This window comes from Narcine bancroftii, chromosome 1 (genome assembly GCF_036971445.1).
Source record: "Narcine bancroftii isolate sNarBan1 chromosome 1, sNarBan1.hap1, whole genome shotgun sequence".
Taxonomy (NCBI): Eukaryota; Metazoa; Chordata; class Chondrichthyes; order Torpediniformes; family Narcinidae; genus Narcine; species Narcine bancroftii.
Genome location: NC_091469.1, coordinates 230,023,629 through 230,035,974, shown reverse-complemented (window position 1 = coordinate 230,035,974; position 12,346 = coordinate 230,023,629). Strand labels below are relative to the sequence as shown.

The window sequence follows — 12,346 nt, the reverse complement described above, 5'->3', positions numbered from 1 at the left end:
TTCAATGCAATAACCAAATAAATAATTATATTAAGAATTATTTTTTTCTAAATAATGATCCCAATGTGTGAGTTGATCCTTTGTGAAATACAGGATAATATTATCTTATTTCTTTCTCTTTCTTCTTTTTCCTTAAATATTTTCATATAACTATATATGATGTATATTTCTATTATTAAATGATTTTTTTAGTGGGGGGATACAAGAGGGAGGGAGGGGACGGGAGGCTAAAGTGGGGGGGGGGAGATTAAACCATCATATAATTATTGTAGTTTCAAAATTTAATCAAATTTTGCTTATGTAAAAGTATATAATTGCATGGATAGAACATTTTTGAAAAAAAATTACGATTAGTGGTTGATTTTGAAAAGCTTTGATGAATTTTACATTAAATTGAGTCTACATGAAAGACAATTTTTGCATGACTGTGCAAACTCAGTCACCTGGCAATCTTACTTCTATGTTTCTTACTGAAAAAAAAATAATAGTCTGTTATTCATTCAGTAAACTGACATCTTTCAGGATAACATGTCATATTTAGCCTCTTTGTGATGCAGTTGGTAATCTCAGTAGACGAGTATTTTGTACAAGTGCCTGTCAAGTTATATATCCAGGCCATCTTTTGTTTAATCCTTAAAAATGAAGAGCAACTTCCTTCATCTTAAAACTTTAAGGTAACGACCAATGTGTGGAAAGGTTTCGCTGAACAAAGTAGCTCTAAGAAATAAGTGTTACAGATAAAAAGATTGTTTCCAAAATATGATCACATTTCAGTAATTGAACAAAAATAATCAAGGTGAACTTGGTAAATGTTTATGAAGTCATATTGGAAAATGTGCAGTAGGATTATGCTGGATGAGGAACCTGTATTGTTCACTAACCTTCACTCTTGTGCAGGCTACACGCAAAATTCACGCTGTGCTCATTAACGTGCATTAGTGCCTCATTGGTATAGAAGAGGTGACTCTGCTTTTTTGAGTGGTTATTGTCATGATAATGAATATGCATGAGATATACCGGAAGTCACGTGGTATGAGAGAGAGATAAGAACACAAGCAGGAGAACAAAGGAAACGGGAGAATAAAGCCACAGAGAAGTTTACCTGATAAAACTTGTGTTTAATGTTTCATTAACTTCACATTTCGGGCCACAAATGTGACATTGGCGACGAGGATGGGATAAGCTTGAATAAAATTAAAGACTAAACAAGATTACAGAGGATTACAGACAACTTCAAGGTGATAAGAATTTTCTCTTTGATTCAGTACTTTTGGGGCTGGAATATTTCCTCATGGCTGGTGCAGACGGTGACTTTCTAACAGATAGTGGAATTGCTCATTTTGACCCGACTGGTGATGCAAGCACTGTAAGTGTGAAGTGGAAGGCATGGCTGGAAGAATTTGAATCCTACGCCGACAGTCGTGGCCTATTTCTAGATACCGGTACAGTTGAACAAAAAGCGCAGAGAAGGGCGTTACTTCTTTTCACTGCAGGACCCTCAGTTCGGGAAACATTTAAGACACTTTTGAATACTGAAAGGAAGGATGAGTACCGGAAAGCGGTAGATGCATTAAATGCACACTATGTAGTGACACCGAATGCTACATTTCAACGCCATTTGTTTCGGAGAACGAGACAAGAAGATGGCCAGACAATTGCTCAGTACATGACGAGACTACGCCAGCTAGCTGTTGGATGCAATTACATGCCAGCTGATTTGGACAACCAATTACTGGATCAAGTCGTACAGCACTGCAGATCAGATAAACTCAGAAGACGTCTACTGGAAAGAGGGAGTGAGTTGGAACTCACCGATGCTTTAGCCATTGCTGCTGCATTAGAGGCTGTTGAAGGGCAATTTCATACCATGACCCTGAAAGACAACTCAAGCCAGCAAATTAAGAGGCTCTCACATCGGCATAATCAGCCAAGATATACGCCGCTACATGACATGGAGTGTTATCGATGTGGAAACCGAGGTCACTTTGGAAAAGACCCATATTGCCCGGCGAAAGGCAAAGTTTGCAGAAAGTGTGGAGGTAAGGACTACTTTGCAAAGAAGTGCAAAAGCAAGTCCAATGCAGACCAGAAGAGGAAGAGTACAACTTCCAAAGGCAAAGCCTGGGGAAAAGGAAAGTATCCTGTAAAGAAAGATACCATTCGCCAGATAGACGGTGACGATGATGATACCCAGGAGGAACAGAGTTGTTACCAATTTATGTTGAATGAAGTACATCATGAGAAAGTCCCAGTGATCATTGGTGGAGTGACAGTTCAGGTCATTGTAGACTCAGGCAGAGACAGTAATGTGATTGATCGACATTTATATGAGAAGTTGAAAAGGAAAAATATTATCTGTACCTCAAAGAAGTGTTCCAAGAAACTGTATCCATACACAGCAACCAAGCCATTGCAGACCATTGGATGTTTTACTGCAACTGTTGAAGCTGGAGATAAGTACACCGAAGCAGAGTTTATGGTCATAGAAGAGAGGGGAGAACCATTGCTGAGTAGAAGCACAGCGCAAGACCTGGCAATACTTCATATTGGAGCTTGTGTCAATTCAATTCAGTCATACGAGGATATGATGCAAGAATTCCCCGCAGTCTTCCAAGGAGTAGGAAAGCTGAAAGGTCGACAATTGAAGCTAGCGGTAGATGAAATGGTCAAACCCAAGGCACAACCAATGCGCCGAACTCCGTTTGGACTTCGTGGGAAAGTCGAAGCCAAAATTAAAGAATTGATCGAACAAGACATTATTGAACCTGTGGAACATTCGACACAATGGGTCAGTCCTGTAGTGATTGTGCCCAAACCAAAGGGTGACATAAGACTATGTGTTGACATGAGAATGGCCAATGAAGCTATAATTAGAGAACTACACCCTATACCAACAGTGGAGGAAATACTTCAAGAACTAACTACCAGCAAGGTATTCTCAAAAATTGATCTGAAATGGGGCTATCATCAATTAGAGCTGGATCCAGGTTCCCGAGATGTAACAACATTTGTGACTCACTGTGGATTGTATCGTTACAAGAGACTATCATTTGGAATTAATGCAGCTTCGGAGATCTACCAGTATGAAATCCATCGAGTGATTCAAGGCATTCCTGGAGTTGCCAACATTTCTGACGACATCATAGTCCATGCACCAACGAAGGAAGAGCATGACAAACGGTTGAGGTGTGTACTATCTAGACTACAGGAGGCAGGCCTTACCATGAATGGAAACAAGTGCCAGTTTGGTGTTTCATAAATGGACTTCATGGGACACAGACTTACACGGAAAGGAGTAAACCCTGCAGAGGCCAAGGTGAAAGCTATTGCAGAGGCACGTGCACCTCAGAACGCAACAGAGGTGAGGAGTTTCCTGGGATTGGTCAATTTTTGTGCAAAGTTCATTCCTAATTTCGCTACAGTGGCAGAACCACTAAGGAAACTAACCAGGAAAGGTGTACCATTTCATTTTGGATCTGAGCAGAAGAAAGCGTTCACAGCGCTGAAGCAAAGCCTGACAGATGCAAAAACTCTTGGATATTACGATCCGGCGGCATCAACTAAAGTCATAGCGGATGCCAGCCCGGTTGGTTTAGGAGCTGTGTTGGTCCAGATGCATGATGGAGGACCAAGAATCATTGCCTATGCCAGCAGATTGATATCAAATGTGGAAAGAAGATACTCTCAGACAGAGAAAGAAGCACTCGGACTTGTATGGGCCTGTGAGAGGTTCCATGCATATTTATACGGCATTGAATTTGAACATAGATCATAAGCCATTAGAGGTGATCTATGCACCTAGATCCAAACCATGTGCCAGAATAGAGAGATGGGTACTCAGACAACAACCCTACAAATATAAAATAATCCACATTGCAGGGAAAGCAAACATTGCTGATCCGCTGTCCAGATTGGTGATGGTTGGTGGTCCACAATCCAAGTCAGAATTGGGAACAGAAACAGAGAGCTTTGTACGATTCGTAGCTATTCAGTCGACACCGAAAGCTGTGACTACGAAGGAGGTCGAGAGAGAATCCGAACGTGATCCAGAACTCATGGAAGTAAGAGAATGCATACAGAGTGGACAATGGGACAAGTGTACTCACAAGGCTTACATTCCCATTAGAGACGATCTTTGTTGCATTGGACAGTGTGTATTGAGAGGTTGCAGATTGGTGATTCCGCAAAGATTGAGACCGAGGATCGTATCCTTAGCGCATGAAGGACACCTAGGCATTGTTGGTACCAAGCAAAACCTCAGGACCAAGGTATGGTGGCCAAGTTGTGATAAAGACGCAGAGAAATTTGTTAAAACTTGTCACGGATGTCAAATCACAAGTAGGAGTAATCCGCCAGAACCGATCCGGAGTACGCAACTCCCGACAGGACCATGGATCGACGTAGCTGTTGATTTTCTTGGACCTTTACCGACGGGTGAATCAATTATGGTAGTGATAGATTACTACAGCAGATACTATGAGTACGTGGTGTTGAAGTCCACAACCACTGAAAAAACAATACAAGCATTAGCAGAGATATTCGCAAGATATGGATTACCTGTTACATTATACTCTGACAATGGTCCACAATTCATTTCAGAGACATTTGCAGAATACATGAGGACCACAGGTATCCACCATCATAAAGTAACTCCGAAATGGCCGCAAGCCAACGGAGAAGTAGAGAGACAAAATCAGTCAATTGAAAAACGACTGCACACGCAGAAGGACAAAATTGGCGAGAAGCATTGCTATCTTATGTGGCTGTCTATGGAGCAACGCCTCATGCAACCACTGGAAAAAGTCCTGCAGAAGCATTTTTTGGAAGAAAAATCCACACAAAAATGCCAGAAAAAAAGGAAATCCGAGACGACCAGGAGATGAGGGACCACGATGCTGAAAAGAAAGGGGCAGCAAAGCTGTACACAGATTCGAAACGTGGTGCCAAGTACTCAGACATCATGCCAGGAGATAATGTTCTAGTGAGGCATGAAACTGGTGGTAAGCTAGACACACCTTATTACCATCAACCCTATACTGTCGTATCCAGAAGTGGCAGTATGGTGACAGTCAAGTCTCCGACTGGAGTCCTGTATAAGAGAAATGTATTAGGTGTAAAAAGGTACCAGTCCAGAGATACATCGAGCGAAGAGGTTGAAAGGCCAATACGAGATGCTGAAACTGAGAGACCTGATGATGTTCCAGAGGCAGTTACCAGCACTCCTGATGAAGTGACTAGAGCGCCAGAAACACCCGAAGCCGAGGCGAGCAGTATTTCCGACGCTGAGTGTGAACAACCGAGAAGCGACGACAATATCGCAGGCAGGCCGAAACGAAACCGGAAAGCGCCCAAACGATACGAAGACTTTGTGCCATAGTTTTAATAAGAACTTTGGGACAGTATTTAATCTTATATCATAAAGTGCATGTATGAGTGCTGTAGGAAGTAAATTTTATGTAGTTGAGTTATAGTATTACCATTAGTTACGATGTTTGTAAGTTTCCGAGGGATATTGGTAAGTGAAGGTAAAGTTTATTTCTGATTAAAGGAGGGATGTCATGATAATGAATATGTATGAGATGTACCGGAAGTCACGTGGTATGAGAGAGAGATAAGAACACAAGCAGGAGAACAAAGGAAACGGGAGAATAAGGCCACAGAGAAGTTTACCTGATAAAACTTGTGTTTAATGTTTCATTAACTTCACATTTCGGGCCACAAATGTGACAGTAATCTCTGATCAAACTCGCACATGACAAACTGCAGCCTGAACCTCACGAAGGGGAGGTATTAGGTGGTTGGTGCCATTGTTGGAAGTTAGTCCAGACATCATGGTTATTTGTGATAAGAGATGACACAATATTGAAGAGACCAGCTTACAATTGAAGGCCTTGGCTGGGGTAGTGGGCAGGGTAAGAGATGCTTTCTCCAACACTGGCATCAAATCAGCACTGCATGTCAATGAGTTCACAATCTGATGAAGCTGTCTGTTGAGATGCAGGAGGCTCTCTGGGTAGATGTTAAAATGGCAGGAGGAGGAAGTGGATCTGAAGATTAAGCCAGGTAGTTATTGTCGATTATCACACATACCAAGTTTCAGCGCAAAGTTTAATTTTGCATGCCATCCAGGCAACTCACATGAAGTCACCACCATCTGGTGCCATTTTGAATTTAAACAGTCATAGAAAACCATACGGTGAAAACAAAATAACAAGATTAATCCATGACAATAGTTAAACTGGGTTTTTAACATTTTAAAATAACAGGCAAAGAAACTTCATTCATTGTAGATTTCTGTCATTCCAGGAGTTGCTTAATCACTGGTGGGTGAATGGAATTCGGTATGAATTGTTGCTCAAAAGAAATGCATCCTTTTGGAGAAAGATGTAGCTCCACAAAATGTTTAATCTCTTACCAACATGGTCAAGGTCAGCGAAAGCATCCTAAATACGTACCACCCTCCCCCCCACTCCATAAACTGCACATGTTGCTTGTTGTGCCACATTCCATCGTTCACCTTCCAACAGCCATCAGATCTCTGAACATTCACGAATCACCTCACATTATTCCAAACATCTAGGGCAAAGGCACAACCTACAAAGAAGTTTAGAAATAGCAAACAATAAACCTACTTCAACCAATATCAATAAACAACTAAATTGGAGAAGATCCTGAGAGATGGGATTTACAAGCATATAGAGAGGCATAATCTGATCAACAATAGCCAGCCTGCCTTTGTCAGGGGAAGGTCATGTCTCATGAGCCTGAATGAATTATTTGAGGATGTAAGAATGCACATTGATGAAGGTGGGATAGTGTTATATCAGAGGTTTTCAAACTTTTTCTTTCCACTCACATATCATTTTAAGTCATCCCTATGTCGTAGGTGCTCTGCGATTAGTAAGGGATGACTTAAAGTGGTATGTGAGTGGAAAGAAAAAGTTTAAAAACCACTCACTGGGTTATGTGGATTTCAGGAAGGCATTTGATAAGGTTCCTCATGCAAGGCTCATTCAGAAAGTAAGGAGGCCTGGAATCTAAGGAGGCTTTGCTTTGCAAATTGGATTGCCCAGAAAAGGCAGAGGGTAGTGGTAGATGGTTCCTATTCTGCACTGGTTGGTGACCAGTCATATGAGGAATGCTGGACAAAGTGGTGACTCTCTGTCTGCCTTACGATAGACAAAAGTGAAAGAATTTCATGTATGTTACATTCTAAATGTAGTATTTTGTGACAATAATGGAACCTTTACCTTTATGTTCTACAGGAATCTGTTCTGGATGCCCTCCTCTTTGTGATTTTTAATAATGATCTGGATGAGGAAATGGAAGAGTGGGTTAGTAGGTTTGTGGATGACATGTAGATTGGTGGTGTTGTGGATAGAATGGAGGTTCGCCAGATTACTGAGGGACATTCATAAGATGCGAAGCTGGGCTGATGGAGTTTAATCCAGAAAAGTGTCAAGCAATTCACTTCAGTAGGACAAATCTGAATTCAGAATACAATGTTATTAGGAGGACTTTGAGCTGTGTGGAGGAATTGAGATATTTCGGACTCCATGTCCATAGGACCCTCAAAGCTGATCAGGTTGATCGTGTTGATAAGAAGGTATGTAGTCAGATGGCTTTCATGAACTGTCAAGAGCTGTGATGTGGCAGCTATATGTCCTCAGTTAGACCCCACTTGGAATATTGTGTTTATTTCTGGTCACCTTGCTACAGGAGAAATTGGTTGCTAAACAGATGGTGCAGAGGATTTTGGCTGGATTGAAAAGCATGCCTTATGAGGATAGGTTGAGTGAACTTGGCCTTGGAGGGATGAAGGATCAGGGTTAACCTGATGGAGGTGTATAGGATAGGATGATGAAAGCATTGATCCTATGGATGGCTAGAGGCGTTCTTCCAGGGCAGAAATGGCTAATAGGACATAGTTTTAAGGTGCTTGGGAGTAAGAATGGAGGGATGCAACATGTAGGTTTTTCACAAAGAGAGTGATGGGTGTGCAGCCAGCAGTGGAGACGATTAGATAGACAAATGGAATAAATGGAGGATTGTGCAGTAGGGAAATTCTTGATAGTCGTTGTGATATTTCTTTTATTACAATAAATAAAATTGGGTTCTTTTAAAACAACTATACTTTATTAGCTATAGGACAGCGTCTGCTGCAGTGCGCACAGCGTCTCCTGCAGTGCGCACACTTTACTTCTGTTTAGTTTCCCTTTGGAAAAACATTGCTTTGCATAGTGATTCTGCCCTTTGGACTTGTTACAGACTTTTCCATAAGCTGGGCATTGTTTTGGTCCATGCTGAGTGTCACATCATTTACAATTGAATGTCTCTCCATCTTTTTGTTGTATCCTATAGCTCCTTTTTTTGGTTTTTGTGTGTGTCCCGACACTGTGGCTACTAACTATGCCTTAATTTTCACTGGCTTTTTCACTATCCCCAAAGCCGATCCAGAAGATCAAGCTGTTAAAGACCCACGAGCGTTCTTCCATCTAACGCTAACAGAGGTCTCGCAAAACTGTCTGAAAGAACTGGACAGCCTAATCAGAAAAACAGCGAAATAAATCCTCCATCTCTTCCCAGAAACAGCTGATGGGGTCCTGTATTCCAGGAATAGAGATGGCAGACTCGCTCTTCCAAAACTGGAAACACAAATATCATCTGCGGTGATTAGGAAGAGGTTGAGCCTCAGCTTCTCTCCCGACAAGGTCATTGCTGCGTCGTTTAGAATGGCGGGCGTAAGCAATGACGAAAAGATCGAGAAACTGAAAAGTCTCTCATTGTTCTGGGAAATCGAGCAATATCAACAAGGGAGAAGCAGGCCAGTTCCCCGTGATGATGAATTGGAATGAAGCGGGGACACTCTGGAGACGGATAGGGGCATCAAATCAGCATTGCGTATTATTTAGCCCAATCTTTCATTCCTCTTATAACATGGAACTTTCTAAAACCAGCCCACCCTATTTCCACAGATGTCACTTAACTTACATTTGGGAATGTCTTCAAACAAGTGCAAGTGGCCTTCTGGGATACATGAACACAGGCTTAGGCACATCCCACATTTTAGATAAGCCCCAAAATGTCTGGCCATTTCTGCTCTGCAACATTCCGAAAGAAGTTCTCTGACATGACAGGTCTAAGGAGAAATTTGTTGCTTTCATCTGCAGCAGCACATAACTTGCCTTCCTGCCGAAGTGTTTGTGGTGCTCCAAGAATTACAATTACTGTACATGTTGTACTGGAAGTCCCGCACCATTTTACACCCATTAGAACATTAAGACGATGCTATTTCTCTAGCAGCTTAGAGGTGAATGAAAAATTGTTTCCGTGTGGAAGTGGGATGTAAGGAATCTTAAAGACCTCCTGGGATGACAAAATTAAGATTCAATCCAGCTTTCACTTGAAAAGGATCAAAATCAAAGAACAGAAAATGAAATTCTGACAAAGTCTCAACACTTAGATCTGTTAGTTCTGCGACAGTGCTGGAAGTATTTATTAAATACGATGTAAATATAAAATGAATCCAGCAGGCAACAATACCAGTCCATTCTGTATGGTGATATATTATCTTATTAATATACATGTCATTTACTCACAAATTAATTCAGAGTTCTCAAAGTTTAAGAAATAAATGCAGTTGACACCTAACAAATGCTTGAATTTCTCAGAGGGTGTCATAATAACTGTAAACTCCACAAGGGCATGAAATTGATTAGGCAATATACTATTTGTAAATAAATGAAAGATGTTCCTTGAAAAATGTCCCGAGTAATTTAGAAAACAAACCTGAAATACATTAAAAGTTCATGAATGTAAATAAAATGTCACAAGATATTGAGGTCTAATTTCAATGAAGTTGTACATTTGCCTGATATATTTAAGTTATAACTGAGTGATTCCCAAGCATACGATGCAATGAATAATGGTGAACTGCTAAAATAAATAATGTTGCCATTATTTTAATTGGAATCAGAGCTAATTTGCAGTCTATGCACCGAAAATGTACAAGCTATTCTCAGTGCTATACTTAATATACCATCAATTACCACAAAAGACTGATGTTGTGAAACCGATTGGCCTTTATTGAATGGAGACTGGAGCAACAACCAACCTCATCGACTGATCACGGCAGGGGAATGGGGAGCATGCAAAAGGGTTATGGGTAGGATCGGTCTCGGGATGTGTGTCCATCTGGCAGTAGTCAATCATTGTATAACAGTTGTTTACCTTAAAACTGCATTAATTTTCTTATTGAAAACCCTGATAATCTTTGAAAATATTTATAAGGAGTAGATGGAGAAAGCAAGAAATTAAGTAAAATCAAAGTGACATATTGCACTAACAGTGCCATTTTGTTATTTTTCATTGTCACTCCAAAGTTATTTGTGATGAGGGTTTGTTGAAAAACAACGGAAGAGCAAAAAAGTGGAATTTATGATCAAGGTTCTTGTAAACAAATCCATGGAGGTAAGACACAGGATATTTCTAGTCAATTTAGACATATTATTTTCATTGTTCACACATACTCTGTTGGGGTCTTTGGGGCTTTTACAAACTTAGGATGTATGTTTTGAGGTTAGCAGTAGTGTTATGAGCCCAGAGGACCCCAAAACCCAGCAGCAATAGAAATTCATCAAGACAAATGGTTACTTAAACAAAAGATATCTTTAAACATGAAAACAGGATCAAATTTTAACTTATTACTATTAACTTAACCCTCTTCTAATTCTAAGCACACGTGTATGTTATGTGTATATAAGTTCAAAAAAACAACTTTGATTCATAGTCCCAACTCACTTCTCACTCCTCCAAGTTGACTGGTTGCAGGCAATTCTTACACTGTTGCCAGAATTTAACATTTATGAGTTTCACCAGGCTTTGGTGCTTGAAAGGTAAATGGTTACCACTCAGGAAGGTTCTTATCAGTTTTCAGAGAGAGATTTGTTGCTTATTGGACACCCACAACTGATCCCTTTCGATCAGCCACTTCAGTGTCTTGCTGAAGAAACTTGACCGATCAAGATTTTCCAGATGATAACCTCTTTCTTTCAGGTCACCACAGAGTTCCTCTTCTGCTTCCCTTATTTCAAGTGAAACATTATGCAGCCAGCCCTCTCCTCTTGTATGGACCACAAGGGCTTTGACTAGACTGAACTAAGAACTCAAACCGACTTCAAAATTATTTTTTTTTCCCCACACGTTTGCCAGCTTGTCCTGTTCCAGTCCCAGCTGCTGCTGCTGAACTTAGAAATGAATTATCTCTCTCTCTCTGTCTCAGAGAAAACCACCTGACCCTCTTAGAACAGCCAACTGCACTCAGACAGATTACAGTTCCAGACCTAATCTTCTGCGTTCGTTCATCTTTGGCTTTCCAAAACAATAATCCGTTACTCCACAGCGTGTCCAATTAACACCGACTTGTGAAGTCCTTATAGGAATTCTTCAAAGTTTTTCCAAATGCACTGTCTGGCTTGAGCAGAGCTCCAGCATTTTAAATGAGATCTCTTTTGAAGTGTTTGTATGAAACCTACACTAAACAAAACCTGCCACAATTTATCTCCTTTTAAAACATAACTATATATAATATAAACTATATCAGAATCTGTCAGAGTAGGCACTGATCTATTCCTTTCAAATGAGAAATTGGGCTCGTCACATAATTTGAGAAGGATGAGAGACCAAAATCAAGAAATTAAAGACTCATTAACCAACTTGTTGGCCTGACAAATTGGTAGAAGAAAGGGTGTCTGGAAAATAGCCAAGCACTCCCATTGGGTTTTCACACTTAATGGAAATTATGTTGGTCCTCAGCTATTCGCAACTGCATTAAATATCTTGGATCTAACATCTAGGATGATAGGACAGAAAGCATTTTGCCAAAGTCTCAAGGAGTAACATTTTGAATAGTGTGAATGTAGCCATACAAATGCAAGTGACCATAAAAATGCAAAAAGTCATGTAATTTGGTGAAATGCAGTAGGTTATGCACAAACTGCACATAAATGAATTTAAATGTTGGCAAAAACAGCAAACGCCACTTAAAAACTATCTTTCAGAGTACTTCCAAAATGGCTAATAGCTAGAAGTTGTAGTGGCCACAGGTGTGGAAAATCTATGAACTGAGTGCATTAAAATGTCTTGGACATTTCAAAACATAATCATTAAGACAAATTAAATGAAGATTTTCGTATCTACAAAGACAAAATAATACAAGGGGATTAACGTTTGCTGCAACTAATTCAAAACCTGGTTGGACCATACCTGTTGTGCTGTGAGGAGTTCTAATTCCTAGTGTCCAAGTGTTAAATTACAAGGAAAAGTTACAAAAAAAAACTAAGTTGTA

At 40.3% G+C, this 12,346-nt stretch overlaps 2 long non-coding RNA genes across 6 annotated transcripts in view; one reads left to right on the top strand and one right to left on the bottom strand.

The window, feature by feature from the left end:
• Positions 1-590: 590 nt before the first annotated feature.
• Positions 591-12,346, top strand: part of LOC138740067 (uncharacterized) — a 75,643-nt gene continuing 63,887 nt past the window's right edge. For both annotated transcript variants that reach the window (XR_011342651.1, XR_011342652.1), the window contains exons 1-2: positions 591-674; positions 10,383-10,470. This is a non-coding gene — a long non-coding RNA (uncharacterized lncRNA). The remainder of the gene's footprint in view (positions 675-10,382; positions 10,471-12,346) is intronic.
• LOC138740050 (uncharacterized) overlaps positions 6,203-12,346 on the bottom strand; it is a 108,484-nt gene continuing 102,340 nt past the window's right edge. For all 4 annotated transcript variants that reach the window (XR_011342638.1, XR_011342636.1, XR_011342640.1 and 1 more), the window contains 2 exons: positions 7,251-7,310; positions 6,203-6,594 (listed from right to left, as the gene is read on the bottom strand). This is a non-coding gene — a long non-coding RNA (uncharacterized lncRNA). The remainder of the gene's footprint in view (positions 6,595-7,250; positions 7,311-12,346) is intronic.